Source organism: Ranitomeya imitator, chromosome 4 (genome assembly GCF_032444005.1).
Source record: "Ranitomeya imitator isolate aRanImi1 chromosome 4, aRanImi1.pri, whole genome shotgun sequence".
Taxonomy (NCBI): Eukaryota; Metazoa; Chordata; class Amphibia; order Anura; family Dendrobatidae; genus Ranitomeya; species Ranitomeya imitator.
Window position 1 is genome coordinate 657,921,073 of NC_091285.1, and position 19,256 is coordinate 657,940,328.

General features: G+C 48.2%; 2 non-coding genes across 2 annotated transcripts; one reads left to right on the forward strand and one right to left on the reverse strand.

Moving 5' to 3' along the window:
• Positions 1–602: 602 nt before the first annotated feature.
• On the reverse strand, positions 603–674 carry TRNAE-CUC (transfer RNA glutamic acid (anticodon CUC)). The gene has a single exon. It is a non-coding gene; the product is annotated as a tRNA-Glu (tRNA).
• Positions 675–1,105: 431 nt separating this feature from the next.
• On the forward strand, positions 1,106–1,178 carry TRNAK-CUU (transfer RNA lysine (anticodon CUU)). Its single transcript has one exon. It is a non-coding gene; the product is annotated as a tRNA-Lys (tRNA).
• The last annotated feature ends 18,078 nt before the right edge of the window (positions 1,179–19,256 follow it).

Consider the following 19,256-nt stretch of genomic DNA (forward strand, 5'->3'; position numbering starts at 1 on the left):
AAGACAAAAACAGAGCAAAAAATACAAGAAAAAAAAGCAAAAATAGTCTATCAAAGAGTCAGCCATCCTGGGTGTGAATGAGGGTCTAATTCATAGGTGGAATCTTGTACCTTTTGCCTTTGTCTCCCCTCCCCCATTACATTAACAATGACTGTTCCCTAAATTCCTTCACAGCTGGATCCTGTTGGGAGGAAAAGCAGATGAAAGTGATGTGAGGGGCAAGTAACACAAGGAAGTGTGAACACCTGGCTGTTACCAGTGATGGGATATTGGAATCCTTCCTGACTTGTAGTTTCTCAGGGACATTTGTGTATTTTTTCTCACTCTAGGGCGGAATACTGAGGCTACATTGCAACTTTTGATAGCGCTAGTGATTGATTTTTAACTAATTAGCTGCAGTTCACCGAATGGCATTTGGATTGCAGCTAAATATATAAAATCAGGAATTACCGCTGCAAACAGTCTCCATGTTCCCCGCGCCTTAATCATAGACGCGCCTACAATGCCCTACTCCATCTTAACGGGATCATATTTCTGTATTTAGTCACAATACCTAATGAAAGCTGAATAACATCACCTGGGAAAATAAAACAAAAAGCCATTTCCCTGACCGGGAATCGAACCCGGGCCGCGGCGGTGAGAGCGCCGAATCCTAACCACTAGACCACCAGGGAAGTTTTAGCATTTGCCATGTATTTCTGTTATAACTCTGCTAATGACAACACAGACATAAAACACCACATAGGTATAATTATCCACACAGATATGATGGTACACAAACTTTTTCATACTGTAGGCATCTGCTGTGATGTTCTACCAACTGAGCTGTCCGGGCTCTTTACGCCATTGTTTTCTGGTACATTGTTACCATCTGTTATTGTCAATAGAAATGTTCTCTGGCTGCAGATTGTTGAAAAAACAAACCATTCTTGTAGAAGAACACTGGAGCGACACCGAGAGCAGAAGTAGATGGAGACCGGTAAGTGTTTTCCTACAGATAGGAAACGTACGTTAGTGATACCACTCAGGGCAGGAAATACAAAAATGTTTTCTCAGAACTCAAAATTGTTTCCCCGGGAGATTGACCTTCTGTGTTCACCATGCAGCCCGGCTAGCTCAGTCGGTAGAGCATGAGACTCTTAATCTCAGGGTCGTGGGTTTGAGCCCCACGTTGGGCGATTGTTTTGACAATTTCTTGAAAACCTTCATCCCCTGCACTCCAGAGTTCTGATCTTCTGACATTCAATCACTCGCTTCACTTTTCTCATTCCAGAAACATCCACACTTGTGTATAATACAGAAGATTGATCTAGTGACTTGCAGTTATAAATAATATTTTTGATTAATTTATCAAAAATGTCCCAGATCATTTCCTGATCATTGTACAAATTATAATGTAAGGCCGGTGTCACACTACAGCGAGATACGGCCGAGTCTCGCTGGTTAAAACCAAGCTCTGGCGCCAGCACTCCAGAGCGGAGCGTGCGGCTCCATGTATTGCTATGCGGCTGCACGCTCCGCTCTGGAGTGCCGGCGCCAGAGCTTGGTTTTAACCAGCGAGACTCGGCCGTGTCTCGCTGTGTGTGATCTCGGCCTAAGGCTGGGTTCACATTGCGTTCAGTGACTCCGTTAAACGGACTGCGTTACACCGCGGCATAATGCGGTGTAACGTAGTCCGGTAACGCCGCCATTGAATGCAATGTCGGACGCATCGCTAGCGCACGCCCACAATGGACATGCGCTAGCGATGTGCCGTCATTGAGTGACGGACCCGAAACGCGGGCTGCAGCGTTTCCGGGTCCGTCACTGCTAGCGCAGATAGAGCTAGCAGATGCTCCATCTGTGCTAGCGCTGTGCAAACGTCGGCACTTGCGCTAGTGCAGTCCGTTTAACGTATTCTTTGAACGGACTGCACTAACGCAATGTGAACCTAGCCTAAGGCTTTGTGCCCACAATGGGTATTTTTGCACATAAACACTCAGTGTCTTAGGCTGCCGTCACACTAGCAGTATTTGGTCAGTATTTTACATCAGTATTTGTAAGTCAAAACCAGGAGTGGAACAAATAGAGGAAAAGTATAATAGAAACATATGCACCACTTCTGTATTTATCACCCACTCCTGGTTTTGGCTTACAAATACTGATGTAAAATACTGACCAAATACTGCTAGTGTAGGGCCTTACAGTTCCAGCAATGTGGATGAGACTTGGGGTATGTTCACATGCAGCGTTTTTGCTGATCATTTCCTATTGATTCTAGAAATTCGAGTGTGAGGGCTCATTTCCACTTGTGATAGACAAATCGGTCCGTAATCTGGACCGAAAAAAGGGATGAAAAGTATGCGTTTGTCATGCGTTTGTGATGCCAGTTCAATGCGATTTTGTAATCGCACCATCCGTTTTACATCCGTATGCAATCCGTTTTTTTTCTCTGCAACTATTTTTATACAGTCATTTACAGGACTATTTACAGTGTTCTATGACACAGAATGGTAAGGTATCCGTAAAAAAACAGATGGAATACGGATGTTCCGTATGCCATGCGTTTTTTTTATCGCACCCATTGACTTGCATTGGCGAGTCTCGTCCGAGACTCACAGCAAATCGCAGCATGCTGCAATTTTTTTCTCAGTCCGATTTCGGCTGAGAAAAAAAATCACAAATGAAAAGACACCTATTGAATAACATTGGTCTGAGTGCAATCCGATTTTTTATCGGATTGCACTTGTCCGTTTTACTCGCAAGTGGAAATGAGCCCTAAGGCTTTGTGTCCACGATGAGTTTTTAGTGAGTTTCTGATGCTGGGTGTTTTTGCTGCATCCAAAGCTCAGTGTCTTAAGGTACCTTCACACATAACGATTTCGTTAACGATATCGTTGCGTTTTGTGACGTAGCAACGATATCGTTAACGAAATCGTTATGCGTGACAACGACCAACGATCAGGCCCCTGCTGGGAGATCGTTGGTCGCTGGGAATGATCAGGACCTTTTTTTTGGTCGCTGATCACCCGCTGTCATCGTGTGTGTGACGCCGATCCAGCGATGTGTTCACTGGTAACCAGGGTAAATATCGGGTTACTAAGCGCAGGGCCGCGCTTAGTAACCCAATGTTTACCCTGGTTACCATTGTAAAAGTAAAACAAACAAACAGTACATACTCACATTCCGGTGTCTGTCACGTCCCCCGGCGTCAGCTTCCCGCACTGACTGTTAGCGCCAGCCGGCCGTAAAGCTTTACAGCCGGCCGGCGCTGACACAGTGCAGGGAAGCTGACGGCGAGGGATGCAACAGACATCGGAATATAAGTATGTAGTGTTTGTTTTTTTTACTTTTACAATGGTAAACAGGGTAAACATCGGGTTACTAAGCGCGGCCCTGCGCTTAGTAACCCGATGTTTACCCTGGTTACCCGGGGACTTCGCCATCATTGGTCGCTGGAGAGCTGTCTGTGTGACAGCTCTCCAGCGACCACACAATGACTACACAGCGACGCTGCAGCAATCAACATCGTTGTCTATATCGCTGCAGCGTCGCTAAATGTGACGGTGTAATGACCAGAGGTCCGAATAAGACACAGTGAGTCACAAACCAAGACTAAGGCAGAAATCTCTAACAGTAGTTTACTCAAAGGCAGAATAAGTAAGGTAATATGAGGAATACTCAGGCAGATGCACCCCAAAAGATACACTAATTCAGCAGCAGCTGAAATCACTGAGCCACTCCAAGGTCTCCTGAGAACTGTATACTCCAACAGGCTAGTGATCAATTTACCTCACAGAACAACTCAATACAAGAACAAGCGTAAATTGAATGTAGTGTTATCAAGAGGAGCCCCTGAAATGACACACTGAGTATAACTTACACACATCTAATATGCGATACACCTCTAAAATAACGATTAAACACTCTGCAAAAGGATACCCGGGTATCTATGACTATGGTACCGTAAACATAAGATGAGGCTTCTCTCAGGCAGGATTCCACACAGGCTGCAGCCAGTCCAAGTCTTCGGCGCCAATAAATTACAGCACGCTTCTCCGTCTTGTCGGCCGATGCCGAGCCCAAACGCCGGGGACTTAGTTTAGTGGCCTAAAGAAGTTGTCTCTACTCCTGTAGTTCCTAGAAATGTTCTTACAACAATCCGTCCGTCTTTATATCAGCAGTCTGTCCAAACTTGTTTCTCAACTCAATGCACAGGGACTCCACAGACTCTCAAGTACGTACTGGTTTTTCAGTAAAGTCTCAATCTTCCAAAATAAAAGGTTAACTGTTTCCAGAAAAACGTTAGCAACAAAAACAAGTCTCTCACAGAGTTGATTCTTCTCGAAGCTTTTCTCCAACACACTGGCAGCAAATTCACACAGTCTCTTTCTCTCACACTGCTGCTTTCGTCTCTCCTCCCACCTTTTCTTCTCTGCCCCCACTTCCTTATATCACTTTACACAACCCACACCAGACCCCACCCCCCAGCACACATAGTCTCCGGGGGGGGGGGGGGGGGGGGGGGGGGGGGGGGGGGCTGGCAGTGTCTGTCCTTTGCTGCAGCAGGCAAAAACCACAGGGTCCTAGTGCCCTCTCAGTGGGACTACAGTTCACCCTCTTACAGTATGTTGCCCAGTCACAAAGTATATTGCCGAGTCATGTAGTATATTGCCCAGTGACGTAGTATATTGCCCAGTGACGTAGTATACAGCATAGAGCCACATAGTATATTGCACAGCGACATAGTATACAGCACAGAGCCACGTAGTATATTGCGCAGCCACGCAGTATATTGGCCAGTCACGTAGTATATTGCCCAGCTGCATAGTATATTGCCCAGCCACGTATGTCACAGGTTAAAAAATAAAAAATAAACATATACTCACCTTCCGAGGGCCCCTTGTAGTTTGGTCACATGACCGTGATGTCACGGCAGGTCCTTCTCGCGCAGGCGCGCAGGACCTGTGATGACGTTGTGGTCACATGACCGTGACGTCATGGCAGGTCCTTCTCCCATACCATCCTTGGCACCGGAACCTGCCGCTTGTATAGGGCGGTCACCGGAGCGTCGAGAAAGGTGAGTATATAATGATTTTTTTTTTAAATTATTTTTAACATTAGATTTTTTTACTATTGAGGCTGCATAGGCAGCATCAATAGTAAAAACTTGGTCACACAGGGTTAATAGCGGCGGTAACGGAGTGAATTACCCACGGCATAACGCTGTCCGTTACCGCTGGCATTAACCCTGTGTGAGCGGTGACTGCGGTGAGTATGGAGCGGGCGCTGGGCACTGACTACAGGGGAGGGACTAATCGGACTGTGGCCATCGCTGATTGGTCGCAGCAGCCATGACAGTCAGCTGGCGAGACCAATCAGCGACTTGGATTCCATGACAGAGGCCGCAACCAATCAATATCCGTGACAGACAGAAGGACAGAAAGACGGAAGTGACTCTTAGGCCGGTTTCACACGTCAGTGGCTCCGGTACGTGAGGTGACAGTTTCTTCACGTACCGGAGACAATGACTCACGTAGACACATTAAAATCAATGTGTCTCTGCACATTTCAGTGTGTTTTCATGGACCGTGTGTCCGTTTGGAAAACATGGAGACATGTCAGTGTTCGTGGGAGCGCACGGATCACACGGACCCATTAAAGTCAATGGGTCCGTGTAAAACACGTACCGCACACGGATGTTGTTCGTGTGCAGTCCGTGTGCTGCGCAGGAGACAGCGCTACTCTAAGCGCTGTCCCCCCCGCGTGTGGTGCTGAAGCCCCATTCATTTCTTCTCTCCAGCAGCGTTTGCTGGAAAGAAGGAATGAATAATCTTTTTTTATTATTATTTTTGCTTTTAAAATAAAGTTGCTGGTAATCTGCCCCCTCCCACCCCCTGTGCGCCCCCCCGCTGGCATTAAAATACTTACCCAGCTCCCTCGCCGCTTACATCCTCTCAGCGTCGCTGCTTGTCCTGTATGAGCGGTCATGTGGTGCCGCACATTACAGTGATGAATATGCGGCTCCACATCCCATAGGGTGTTGTGAATTCCGCTCTTGGGCTCCCTCCGGTGGTTGTAAGTGGCACTTTTGTGAGTTCTGCTCTTGGGCTCCCTCTTGTGGTTTCTAGTGATATGGCTGCTCCTTGGAGTTAGCTGTCATCAGCTGCCTCCACTTATCGTCTCTTCTGCTCGGCTATTTAAGTCTGGCTCTATCTTCAGCCAGTGCAACTTGTAAATGGTTCCTGGTTGGATTCACATCTCTTTGGAGTTCCCTGTTATCCTGACCAGTTCAGCTAAGCTAAGTTTTTGCTTGCCCTTTTCTGTCCATAGATTGTGGACTTATCCATTCTGTGCTTTCTATGTTTGTCCAGCTTATCAGTTTTAATTAATTCTGTCTTGCTGGAAGCTCTGGGAGGCAGATTTGCCCTTTGTATACTCTGCGTGGATTTTTGTAGTGTTTTATACTGACCGCACAGTATTCCATCCTGTCCTATCTATTTAGTTAGACTGGCCTCCTGTGCTCATCCTGGTTTCATTCTGTGTATGTCTTTTTCCTCTCCACTCACAGTCATTATTTGTGGGGGGCTAATCTATCCTTTGGGGATTTTCTCTGAGGCAAGATAGCTTTCCTGCTTCTATCTTTAGGGGTAGTTAGCTCTTAGGCTGTGACGAGATGCCTAGGGAGAGTTAGGAGCATTCCTCGGCTACTTCTAGTGTTGTGTTGAGCTTACGGACTGCGGTCAGTACAGTTACCACTTCCTTCGGAGCTCGTTCCATGTTGCTCCTAGACCACCGTATCATAACAGTACAAGTGGCCAAAAATGAATTAAATGCACCACAAAAGAAGGAAAAGAAAGTTCTGAACCATTTTTTTTTCTGTGCTCTAGTTTGTCTTTTTTTTTTCTTTTCCTCTTGATATCTGGGTGGTTCAGGATATATGCTTTGGCATGGATGTTCAGGGTTTGTTTTCTCGTGTGGATCAACTTGCTGCAAGAGTACAGAGTATCCAGGACTATGTTGTCCAGACTCCGACTTTAGAACCCAGAATTCCTACTCCTGATTTGTTTTTTGGGGACAGATCCAAGTTTTTGAACTTTAAAAATAACTGCAAATTGTTTTTTGCTTTGAAGCCCTGTTCTTCTGGTGATCCCATTCAGCAAGTAAAAATCATCATATCCTTGCTGCGTGGTGACCCTCAAGACTGGGCTTTTTCTCTTGAAACAGGGGATCCGGCATTATTGAATGTAGATGCATTTTTTCAAGCACTCGGATTATTGTATGACGAACCTAATTCTGTGGATCATGCGGAAAAACCCCTGTTGGCCTTGTGTCAAGGTCAGGAAGCAGCAGAGTTATACTGCCAGAAATTTAGAAAATGGTGTGTGCTCACTAAATGGAATGAAGAGGCTCTGGCTGCTATTTTCAGAAAAGGTCTTTCTGAAATCCTTAAAGATGTTATGGTGGGCTTTCCTACGTCTGCTGGTTTGAGCGAATCTATGTCTCTAGCCATTCAGATTGATCGGCGTCTGCGCGAGCGCAAAGCTGTGCACCATATGGCAGTATCCTCTGAGCAAAGTCCTGGATCTATGCAATGTGATAGGATTTTGACTAGAATAGAACAGCAGGAATTCAGACGTCAGAATAGGCTGTGCTTTTACTGTGGTGATTCGGCTCATGTTATCTCTGATTGCCCTAAGCGTACTAAGAGAGTCGCTAGGTCTGTTACCATTAGTACTATACAGCCTAAATTTCTCTTATCTGTGACCCTGATTTGCTCATTGTCGTCCTTTTCTGTCATGGCATTTGTGGATTCAGGCGCTGCCCTGAACTTAAAGGGACACTGTCACCTGAATTTGGAGGGAACAATCTTCAGCCATGGAGGCGGGGTTTTGGGGTTTTTGATTCACCCTTTCCTTACCCGCTGGCTGCATGCTGGCTGCAATATTGGATTGAAGTTCATTCTCTGTCCTCCGTAGTACATGCCTGCACTAGGTGCAACCTTGCCTTGCGCAGACATGTTCTATTGAGGACAGAGAATGAACTTCAATCCAATATTGCAGCCAGCATGCAGCCAGCGGGTAAGGAAAGGGTGAATCAAAAACCCAAAAACCCCGCCTCCACGGCAGAAGATTGTTCCCTCCAAATTCAGGTGACAGTGTCCCTTTAATGGACTTAGAATTCGCCAGGCGCTGTGGTTTTTCCTTGCAGCCTTTGCAGAGCCCTATTCCTTTGAGGGGCATTGATGCTACACCCTTGGCCAAGGATAAACCTCAGTACTGGACACAGATGACTATGTACATGGCTCCTGCACATCAGGAAGATTGCCGTTTTCTGGTGTTGCATAACCTGCATGATGTTGTACTGGAATTTCCATGGCTACAGGAACATAATCCGGTGCTGGATTGGAAAACTATGTCGGTGACTAGTTGGGGTTGTCGAGGAGTACATAGTGACGTTCCTTTGATGTCAATTTCCTCTTCCCCCTCTTCTGAGGTCCCTGAGTTTTTGTCGGATTTCCAGGATGTATTTGATGAGCCCAAGTCCAGTTCCCTTCCTCCGCACAGGGACTGTGATTGTGCTATTAACTTGATTCCTGGTTGTAAGTTCCCTAAGGGCCGACTTTTCAATCTGTCTGTGCCAGAGCATGCCGCCATGCGGAGCTATGTTAAGGAATCTTTGGAGAAAGGGCATATTCGGCCCTCTTCGTCACCATTGGGAGCGGGTTTCTTTTTTGATGCTAAGAAGGATGGCTCCTTGAGACCCTGTATTGATTATCGTCTTCTTAATAAGATCACGGTCAAATTCCAATACCCCTTGCCTTTCCTTACTGATTTGTTTGCTCAGATTAAGGGGGCTAGTTGGTTTACTAAGATTGACCTCCGAGGGGCATATAATCTTGTTCGTATTAAACAGGGTGACGAATGGCAAACTGCATTTAATACGCCCGAAGGCCATTTTGAATACCTTGTGATGCCATTTGGGCTCTCTAATGCTCCATCTGTGTTTCAGTCTTTCATGCATGATATTTTCCGCAATTATCTTGATAAATTCATGGTCGTATATTTGGATGATATTTTGATTTTTTCCGATGATTGGGAGTCTCATGTGAAGCAGGTCAGGATGGTGTTCCAGATCCTTCGTGATAATGCTTTATTTGTGAAGGGGTCTAAGTGCCTATTCGGAGTTCAGAAGGTCTCTTTTTTGGGTTTTATTTTTTCTCCCTCATCTATAGAAATGGATCCTGTTAAGGTCCAAGCTATTCATGACTGGATCCAACCCACATCTGTGAAGGGTCTTGTCACGATATGGTATGAAATATCATAAGTAGTTCTCTAGCCTGTGTGGGCTAAGCCCCCCTTCTTGGAGTAACAGTTGTAGCTGCAAATTCCTGGCTTTCCTTCTCAGAGAGTGTGGGGGTTAGAAGTTTTATGGCCGAACGGAATTTACGACTGGCATTTCCTGTGTAAGCTCTTGTCCAGCTAGAACAGGAAAAATGGCTCCAAAAATCCATGAAAGATTCTTTGTTTAGTTTTTGTTAGATATTAGGCAAACGATTTAAGCTAGAAATACGAAAATATATATTCGTAGTCCCACTCGGTGTAGCTACACATCTCATGACACTCGGGTTTCTAACTCCATCTGGTAAAGAAGTAGGGTTTTCTCTGTAAATATGTATCCCAGATAGGACATATTTGATCTCATTAGAATGCTCACGTTAATCTGAGATGAATGATGAGCTTTTTAGGACGCTGACATGTTTTGTAGTGAAGTTATAGAAATCAGAGAGAATAGTTTAAAGTTTAGGCAGAATGTAGAGAGAGGAGGGTCTGGATAAGCCAGCCTTTCTGTGATGTCACAGCCTTAATGTTTTAAGTGTCTGGCAGGCTCTGAGGAGTCACTTGCTGCTGGATTTCTTGTCCTGTCCTGGAAGAGCCCTGCTCACGTCCCAATGAGCTGGGACGTATGGAAAAACTCCACTAGCCTGGTTGCTTGTCATGCTTTAAACATGTAAGTGTTGCTTTTCTCATTTATTCCCTTTATGTTATAATTACCCATGTACATATTTGCAATTGTCTCATTTATAACCTCTTTATAAACTATTTTTGATAAAGCATTGCCTAATTATTTTTAATGGGATATACTATTATATATTAGTTCGTTCTCCTGTTCTAAACCGTACCCTAAGTCTCTGAAGGGAAATACGCTACTGTTACTGTTGTGTTGGGTTAGCTTCGGACCCGTTTAATCGAAGCTGGTGGCAGCGAGAAGTGTGCAGACTTTTGGGTTATGTGGTAGCGGCTGCGGCTTTAATAATTATTGTTCCTGCCTGAGTGGGAGTAGTTATCGCGTCGCTGCAGCGTGCCCAATAGCCAGTACATAGCAGGCAGCCTTTCTGGCGACTAATTACCCAGGGTGCAGTACCTAATCTGACCTGAGACTAAGGGGGCGCCAGAGAGCTGCAAGTGTTAAGTGGAACTGTAAGCAGGATATACATAAATCCCTGCAGTTCGTGGTATATAGAAAAGCAGTGGGATACCTAGAATAAGCCCCTGCTGTAAACTAAGAGGTCAATAGCCTGGTGTGTGGTTTTTCATCACATCGTGGACTGGAGGGATAACTAAGATAAGCCCCCCTGCACATGTGATAGCCGTCTGTTGGCCTAAAGTCACCTCAATCCGTGACGTAGGGGTGACGGTCACGGTGTGACTCCTGACCCGTTGGTGACAGCGGTCGGGGGGAATCGTGACAATTGGTGGCAAGGCGGTGGGATATCTTAGAGCATTAGTGATTTGGTTTGAGTAATCATTCCTCTCACTAAAAACTTGCAGAAAGTTCTTGCGAGGACTCTGCGCAAATAAGTTTGGAGAACGAACTCAGTGCTTTTTAGTTGTGAGACAATTGCGTACTTGTAATTATCCCCTCCCTTTCTCTTCGTTTTTCTATCCTATCTTTTATTTGGCAACCATGGTTGGGCTGGGAGAAACCTTTTATGAGCAGCAGACCAGAGACACCCTTGTTGCCTTATGCAAGACACAGCACATTGACTTTGCAAGCAAAAACAAAGCCCAACTGGTCGCAGATCTGGTGCAATGGGAAGCCGCTCAAGACCAATCTCAGAGCTCAGAGGCCGCAGAAGCCAGCACCAGCGAACATGGTGCTGCAGCAGAGGTCCAACCACTGAATGCTGGCCCTGTTAGCGATCCGGGCGAATTGGACCCCCACCTGCAGGCGGCCTTGAAAGAATTCCCCACTGACGACCATGAGGGACGTCGGCAGCTGATTCAGCAATACCGGCAAGAGGCCCGAGCCGAGCGGCAAGCTGAGCGGGAGTACCAGCTGCAGATGGCCCGGCTGCAAATGCAGGGGTCGTCCCAGTCCAGCCGTGAGCACAGCAGCGCTCAGATACCTAAGCCCCGACCCGATCACTTTCCTGTTATGGAGAAGGACGGGGACTTGGACACTTTTCTGCGGGCCTTTGAGAAAGCCTGCAGACAGTACCGGCTGCCTACAGATGAATGGGCCCGATACCTGACACCAGGGCTGAAAGGTAAAGCTCTGGAGGCGTTTGCTGCCCTCCCTCAAGAACAAGATGGAGACTATGAGGCCATCAAGCAGGCTCTGATAGCCAAGTACCAGCTTACACCCGAGGTGTACCGTAGAAAGTTCCGGACCCTCCAACGTGGCCCACACGACAGTTACAGTGATGTGGTGCATGGACTGGGGACCCACTTTGACCAGTGGACCCAAGGACTGTCAGTGACCACCTTTCCACAGCTGCGAGACCTGATGATCAAAGACCAGTTTTTTCATCTTTGCCCAGCTGAGGTGCGACAGTTCGTGATGGACAGAGAACCCAAAGACGTGACAAAAGCAGCGCAGATTGCCGATGCCTATGAGGCCAACCGTAGATCGGAAGCGCGGAAGCCAGTCACCACCAGCTGGAGAGGGGGTAAGCCTGCAACCAACGCCAGTACCCCTGCCAGCCAACACACCAGAGGTCCTGTCCCTGTGGCCAACAACACCAGACCTACCACCGAACCTCGCCAGTGTTACTACTGCAAGCGGCCTGGGCATATCAGTACCTTCTGTCCAGACAGGCCGAAGAACCCCCCAGCCAAGGCCCCAGGGCCTAATGCAGCAGTTCTTTTTGTGGGTGGTGTGGTTGGGAGGGTGTGTGACAACGTACAGCCCGTCACTGTGGGAGGCCATGTTGCTACAGGCCTCAAGGACACCGGGGCTGAACGAACCCTCATCCGACCCGAACTGGCGGCCCCTGAAGAAATCATTCCGGGGAAAACCCTAACTGTCACTGGGATTGGGGGCATCAGCTGTCCCTTACCGATGGCCCGGGTTTATATTGATTGGGGTGCCGGGAGCGGGGTGAAGGAAGTGGGGCTGTCTGATAATTTGCCCACTGATGTTTTGTTGGGGACTGATTTGGGGAGGATGTTTGCATACTACGTCCCTGACACCCCTCCCCAATCTACTAATGAGGGTAAAGTTAACCCTGATGATGATGATGATGGGAAATCGCATGTGTTACCTGACCATGCTTTATCTTGTGTTGATGCATCTACTAATGATTTTTTCCCTAGGATTGATGGTGAAAATGTTGTACCTGTGCCAGCTGAACCTGATAATGATTTTTCTGTGAAGGTTAATGTGTCCATAGGTACAGGTGTGCCCAGCCACGTCGCTCTGCGGAGTGAGACGGCTGAGGAACCCCTAACAGGGGCAAGTGTCGGTGCTACAGGAAATGGGGAGATGCATGGGAACCGTGAGGAAGGTGACGCCATGAAAGTGACCAGTGCTACCGAGGAAGGTAACTGGCCCATAAGTAGCACTGCCCCTGGAGTGTTGGGGGTGGATGGGGAGGTAGAGCCCATAGCAGCGCCGGCTGATGGGCCTGTAGAAATCCCCGGGGAGACAGCCTACATAGCTGCTGTCACCCGCAGTCAGAGTGCCCGGAACGCAGATAACTGTCTGCCTTCCGGACCCTCCTCAGTCCCCACTGTGACTGAACCAGAGGTGGACCCAGAGCAGGTCCAAGAGGGTTCCCGTGGGGAAGGGACCCTGACGTCGCTTTTGGCTTCCCCTAGCCAGGAGTTTCAGGCCGCTCTGCACACAGATGCGAGCCTAGAGAGTTTGAGACAACTCGCCGAGACGCCCACCTCCGTGACTGATAAGGAGAGGGTGTTCTGGGAACAAGGAAGGTTATACCGGGAGACAGTACCCGGAGAATCACAAAAGGAGTGGTTGAGGGAAAGACAGCTGGTCGCCCCGCAGCAATTCCGGGGTGAGTTGTTGCGGATTGCCCATGAGATCCCGCTAGCTGGACACTTGGGGATCAGCAAAACTAAGGCCCGGCTGTCTCAACACTTCTATTGGCCTAAGATGGGGACAGATGTGTCAAACTACTGCCGCTCCTGTGTCACCTGTCAAAGAGTGGGGAAGGCAGGGCCTGCTCTTAAGGCTCCCCTGATCCCTTTGCCAGTGATAGAAGAGCCTTTCCAGAGGATCGCGGTGGACATTGTGGGCCCGCTGGCCGTCCCCAGCAGCTCTGGAAAGCAATACATCCTTACTGTGGTAGACTATGCTACCCGGTACCCAGAGGCAGTAGCTCTGTCGTCAACTAGGGCAGATAAGGTGGCGGATGCCCTGTTGGCCATCTTTTCACGTGTAGGATTTCCCAGGGAAATGCTTACTGATCAAGGGACCCAATTTATGTCTCGCCTAATGGAGGCTCTCTGTAAGAAAATGCAGGTGAAGCACCTGGTATCGAGTGCGTACCACCCACAGACCAATGGCTTGTGTGAACGCTTCAATGGTACCCTCAAACAGATGCTACGCATGCTGGTTGAGACTCAAGGGCGCGACTGGGAGCGGTACCTCCCACACCTGCTGTTCGCTTACCGAGAGGTTCCGCAGGCCTCGACGGGGTTCTCCCCCTTCGAGCTCCTGTACGGCAGGCGAGTTCGGGGACCCCTTGGGTTGGTAAGAGAATCCTGGGAAGAGGAGTCGAACCCTTCTGAAGTGTCCATAGTGGAGTATGTCATGCGCTTCCGTGACAAGATGCAGACCTTGACGCAGTTGGTGCATGACAACATGACGCAGGCTCAGGCTGATCAGAAGCACTGGTACGACCAGAACGCCCGGGAGCGGACCTACCACGTGGGTCAAAAGGTGTGGGTGCTGGTCCCCGTACCAACGGATAAGCTTCAGGCAGCCTGGGAGGGCCCGTACGTCGTCCACCAACAGCTCAACCCGGTCACTTACGTGGTCACGCTTGACCACGCTCGGGGTAGGCGAAAGGCCTTTCACGTCAACATGATGAAGGCTCATCACGAACGTGAACCTTTCGTCCTACCGGTCTGCAGCTTGCCCGAAGACGGTGGGGAAGACACCCTCCTGGACTTGCTGGCCCAAGCCAAGGCCAATGGGTCCATCGAGGATGTGGAGGTAAGCGCCTCGTTAACTGAACCCCAGCGGGTGCAGTTGCAAACCACACTGGAACCCTTCCGGGTCGTATTCTCCAACCGACCTGGGAGGACTGAGTTAGCCGTCCACGAGGTGGACACCGGGAATCACGCCCCACTACGGCGAACACCCTATCGAATCTCTGACCAGGTGCAGCAGACTATGCGCCAAGAGATCGATGAGATGTTACAGCTGGGGGTGATTCGGCGATCAAAGAGCGCGTGGGCATCACCTGTAGTTCTCGTGCCAAAGAAGGACCGGACCACCCGGTTCTGCGTGGACTACAGGGGGCTCAACGCCATCACAGCCTCGGATGCGCACCCAATGCCGCGCATGGAGGAGCTGCTTGAGAAGTTAGCTGGCGCCGATTACCTAACAATAATGGATCTGAGTCGAGGATACTGGCAGATTCCCCTGAGCCCCGAGGCGCAGGAAAAGTCCGCCTTTATCACACCCTTTGGACTGTACGAGTCCACGGTCATGCCCTTCGGCATGAAGAATGCCCCTGCCACTTTCCAGCGGATGGTCAACCTCCTGCTTCAGGGACTGGAGACGTACGCCGTGGCGTACTTGGATGACATTGCCATCTTCAGTCCCTCCTGGAAGGAACACCTGCAGCATCTCGAGGAGGTGCTCAGGCGAATTCACCAAGCAGGACTGACTATCAAGCCGGGAAAGTGTCAGATGGGCATGAGGGAGGTTCACTACCTGGGAAACCGGGTAGGCGAAGGCACCATGGAGCCAGATCATGGCAATGGTGATGGGTTGGCCCACCAGGGTGAACCTGCTGAGGTGCGCATGGAGGAGAACCATCAGGTCCTGCCTCCCTAGCGCACACCAAAAGGGGGAGGTGTCACGATATGGTATGAAATATCATAAGTAGTTCTCTAGCCTGTGTGGGCTAAGCCCCCCTTCTTGGAGTAACAGTTGTAGCTGCAAATTCCTGGCTTTCCTTCTCAGAGAGTGTGGGGGTTAGAAGTTTTATGGCCGAACGGAATTTACGACTGGCATTTCCTGTGTAAGCTCTTGTCCAGCTAGAACAGGAAAAATGGCTCCAAAAATCCATGAAAGATTCTTTGTTTAGTTTTTGTTAGATATTAGGCAAACGATTTAAGCTAGAAATACGAAAATATATATTCGTAGTCCCACTCGGTGTAGCTACACATCTCATGACACTCGGGTTTCTAACTCCATCTGGTAAAGAAGTAGGGTTTTCTCTGTAAATATGTATCCCAGATAGGACATATTTGATCTCATTAGAATGCTCACGTTAATCTGAGATGAATGATGAGCTTTTTAGGACGCTGACATGTTTTGTAGTGAAGTTATAGAAATCAGAGAGAATAGTTTAAAGTTTAGGCAGAATGTAGAGAGAGGAGGGTCTGGATAAGCCAGCCTTTCTGTGATGTCACAGCCTTAATGTTTTAAGTGTCTGGCAGGCTCTGAGGAGTCACTTGCTGCTGGATTTCTTGTCCTGTCCTGGAAGAGCCCTGCTCACGTCCCAATGAGCTGGGACGTATGGAAAAACTCCACTAGCCTGGTTGCTTGTCATGCTTTAAACATGTAAGTGTTGCTTTTCTCATTTATTCCCTTTATGTTATAATTACCCATGTACATATTTGCAATTGTCTCATTTATAACCTCTTTATAAACTATTTTTGATAAAGCATTGCCTAATTATTTTTAATGGGATATACTATTATATATTAGTTCGTTCTCCTGTTCTAAACCGTACCCTAAGTCTCTGAAGGGAAATACGCTACTGTTACTGTTGTGTTGGGTTAGCTTCGGACCCGTTTAATCGAAGCTGGTGGCAGCGAGAAGTGTGCAGACTTTTGGGTTATGTGGTAGCGGCTGCGGCTTTAATAATTATTGTTCCTGCCTGAGTGGGAGTAGTTATCGCGTCGCTGCAGCGTGCCCAATAGCCAGTACATAGCAGGCAGCCTTTCTGGCGACTAATTACCCAGGGTGCAGTACCTAATCTGACCTGAGACTAAGGGGGCGCCAGAGAGCTGCAAGTGTTAAGTGGAACTGTAAGCAGGATATACATAAATCCCTGCAGTTCGTGGTATATAGAAAAGCAGTGGGATACTTAGAATAAGCCCCTGCTGTAAACTAAGAGGTCAATAGCCTGGTGTGTGGTTTTTCATCACATCGTGGACTGGAGGGATAACTAAGATAAGCCCCCCTGCACATGTGATAGCCGTCTGTTGGCCTAAAGTCACCTCAATCCGTGACGTAGGGGTGACGGTCACGGTGTGACTCCTGACCCGTTGGTGACAGCGGTCGGGGGGAATCGTGACAGGTCTTCAAAAATTTTTGGGCTTTGCTAATTTCTATCGACGTTCCATTGCCAACTTTTCCAGTGTGGTTAAGCCCCTTACTGATTTGACGAAGAAAGGTGCTGATGTGACGAATTGGACCTCTGAGGCTGTTGAGGCCTTTCAGGAGCTTAAACACCGATTTACTTCTGCCCCTGTGTTACGTCAACAGGATGTTTCTCTTCCTTTTCAGGTTGAGGTCGACGCTTCTGAGATTGGGGCAGGGGCCGTTTTGTCTCAGAGGGAGTCTGATGGTTCTTTGATGAAACCATGTGCTTTTTTTTCCAGAAAGTTTTCGCCTGCGGAACGCAATTATGATGTCGGCAATCGGGAGTTGTTGGCTATGAAGTGGGTGTTTGAGGAGTGGCGACATTGGCTTGAGGGAGCTAAACACCGTGCTGTGGTCCTGACCGATCATAAGAATCTGATTTACCTCGAGTCGGCCAAGCAGCTGAATCCTAGACAGGCTCGATGGTCCCTGTTTTTCTCCCGTTTTGATCTTGTGGTCTCGTATCTTCCGGGATCTAAGAATGTTAAGGCTGATGCCCTCTCTAGGAGTTTTTTCGCCTGATTTTCCTGGAGTCCTTGAGCCGGTTGGCATTCTTAAGGAGGGGGTGATTCTTTCTGCTATCTCCCCTGATTTGCGGCGGGTGCTTCAGGAATTTCAGGCTGATAGGCCTGACCGCTGTCCAGTGGGGAAGCTGTTTGTTCCTGATAGATGGACAAGTAAGGTAATTTCTGAGGTTCATTGTTCAGTGTTGGCTGGGCATCCTGGTATTTTTGGTACCAGAGATTTGGTTGCTAGGTCCTTTTGGTGGCCTTCCTTGTTGCGCGATGTGCGTGCTTTTGTGCAGTCCTGTGGGACTTGCGCCCGAGCCAAGCCTTGCTATTCCCGCGCTAGTGGGTTGGTTTTGCCTTTGCCAGTCCCTGAGAGGCCCTGGACGCATATTTCCATGGATTTTATTTTGGATCTTCCTGTTTCCCAGAAGATGTCTGTTATCTGGGTTGTTTGTGACCGGTTCTCTAATATGATCCATCTGGTACCTTTGCCTAAGTTGCCTTCCTCCTCAGATCTGGTTCCATTATTTTTTCAGCATGTGGTTCGTTTGCATGGCATTCCGGAAAATATTGTGACTGACAGAGGTTCTCAGTTTGTCTCTAGATTTTGGCGGGCCTTTTGTGCTAGGATGGGCATTGATTTGTCTTTTTCTTCGGCGTTTCATCCTCAGACTAATGGCCAAACTGAGCGAACTAATCAGACCTTGGAGACCTATTTGAGATGCTTTGTGTCTGCTGATCAGGATGATTGGGTGTCTTTCTTGCCATTGGCCGAGTTTGCTCTTAATAATCGGGCTAGTTCGGCTACTTTGGTTTCACCTTTCTTTTGTAATTTTGTTTTTCATCCTCGTTTTTCTTCTGGGCAGGTTGAGCCTTCTGATTGTCCTGGTGTTGATTCTGTGGTGGACAGGCTGCAGCAGATTTGGATTCATGTGGTGGACAATTTGACGTTGTCTCAGGAAAGGGCTCAACGTTTTGCCAACCGCCGTCGGTGTGTTGGTCCCCGGCTTCATGTGGGGGATTTGGTTTGGTTGTCTTCTCGTCATGTTCCTATGAAGGTTTCTTCTCCTAAGTTTAAGCCTCGGTTTATTGGTTCTTATAAAATTTCTGAAATTATTAATCCGGTGTCTTTTCGTTTGGCTCTTCCTGCCTCTTTTGCCATTCATAATGTTTTCCATAGATCTTTGTTGCGGAGATATGTGGTGCCCGTTGTTCCCTCGGTTGACCCTCCTGCCCCGGTGTTGGTTGAGGGAGAGTTGGAATATGAGGTTGAGAAGATTTTGGATTCTCGTTTTTCGAGGCGGAGGCTTCAGTATCTTGTCAAGTGGAAGGGTTATGGCCAGGAGGATAATTCTTGGGTTGTTGCCTCCGATGTCCATGCCGCCGATTTGGTTCGTGCTTTTCACTTGGCTCGTCCTGATCGGCCAGGGGGCTCTGGTGAGGGTTCGGTGACCCCTCCTCAAGGAGGGGGTACTGTTGTGAATTCCGCTCTTGGGCTCCCTCCGGTGGTTGTAAGTGGCACTTTTGTGAGTTCTGCTCTTGGGCTCCCTCTTGTGGTTTCTAGTGGTATGGCTGCTCCTTGGAGTTAGCTGTCATCAGCTGCCTCCACTTATCGTCTCTTCTGCTCGGCTATTTAAGTCTGGCTCTATCTTCAGCCAGTGCCACTTGTAAGTGGTTCCTGGTTGGATTCACATCTCTTTGGAGTTCCCTGTTATTCTGACCAGTTCAGCTAAGCTAAGTTTTTGCTTGCCCTTTTTTGTCCATAGATTGTGGACTTATCCATTCTGTGCTTTCCTTGTTTGTCCAGCTTATCAGTGTGAATTAATTCTGTCTTGCTGGAAGCTCTGGGAGGCAGATTTGCCCTCCACACCTTTAGTCAGGTGTGGAGATTTTTTGTATACTCTGCGTGGATTTTTG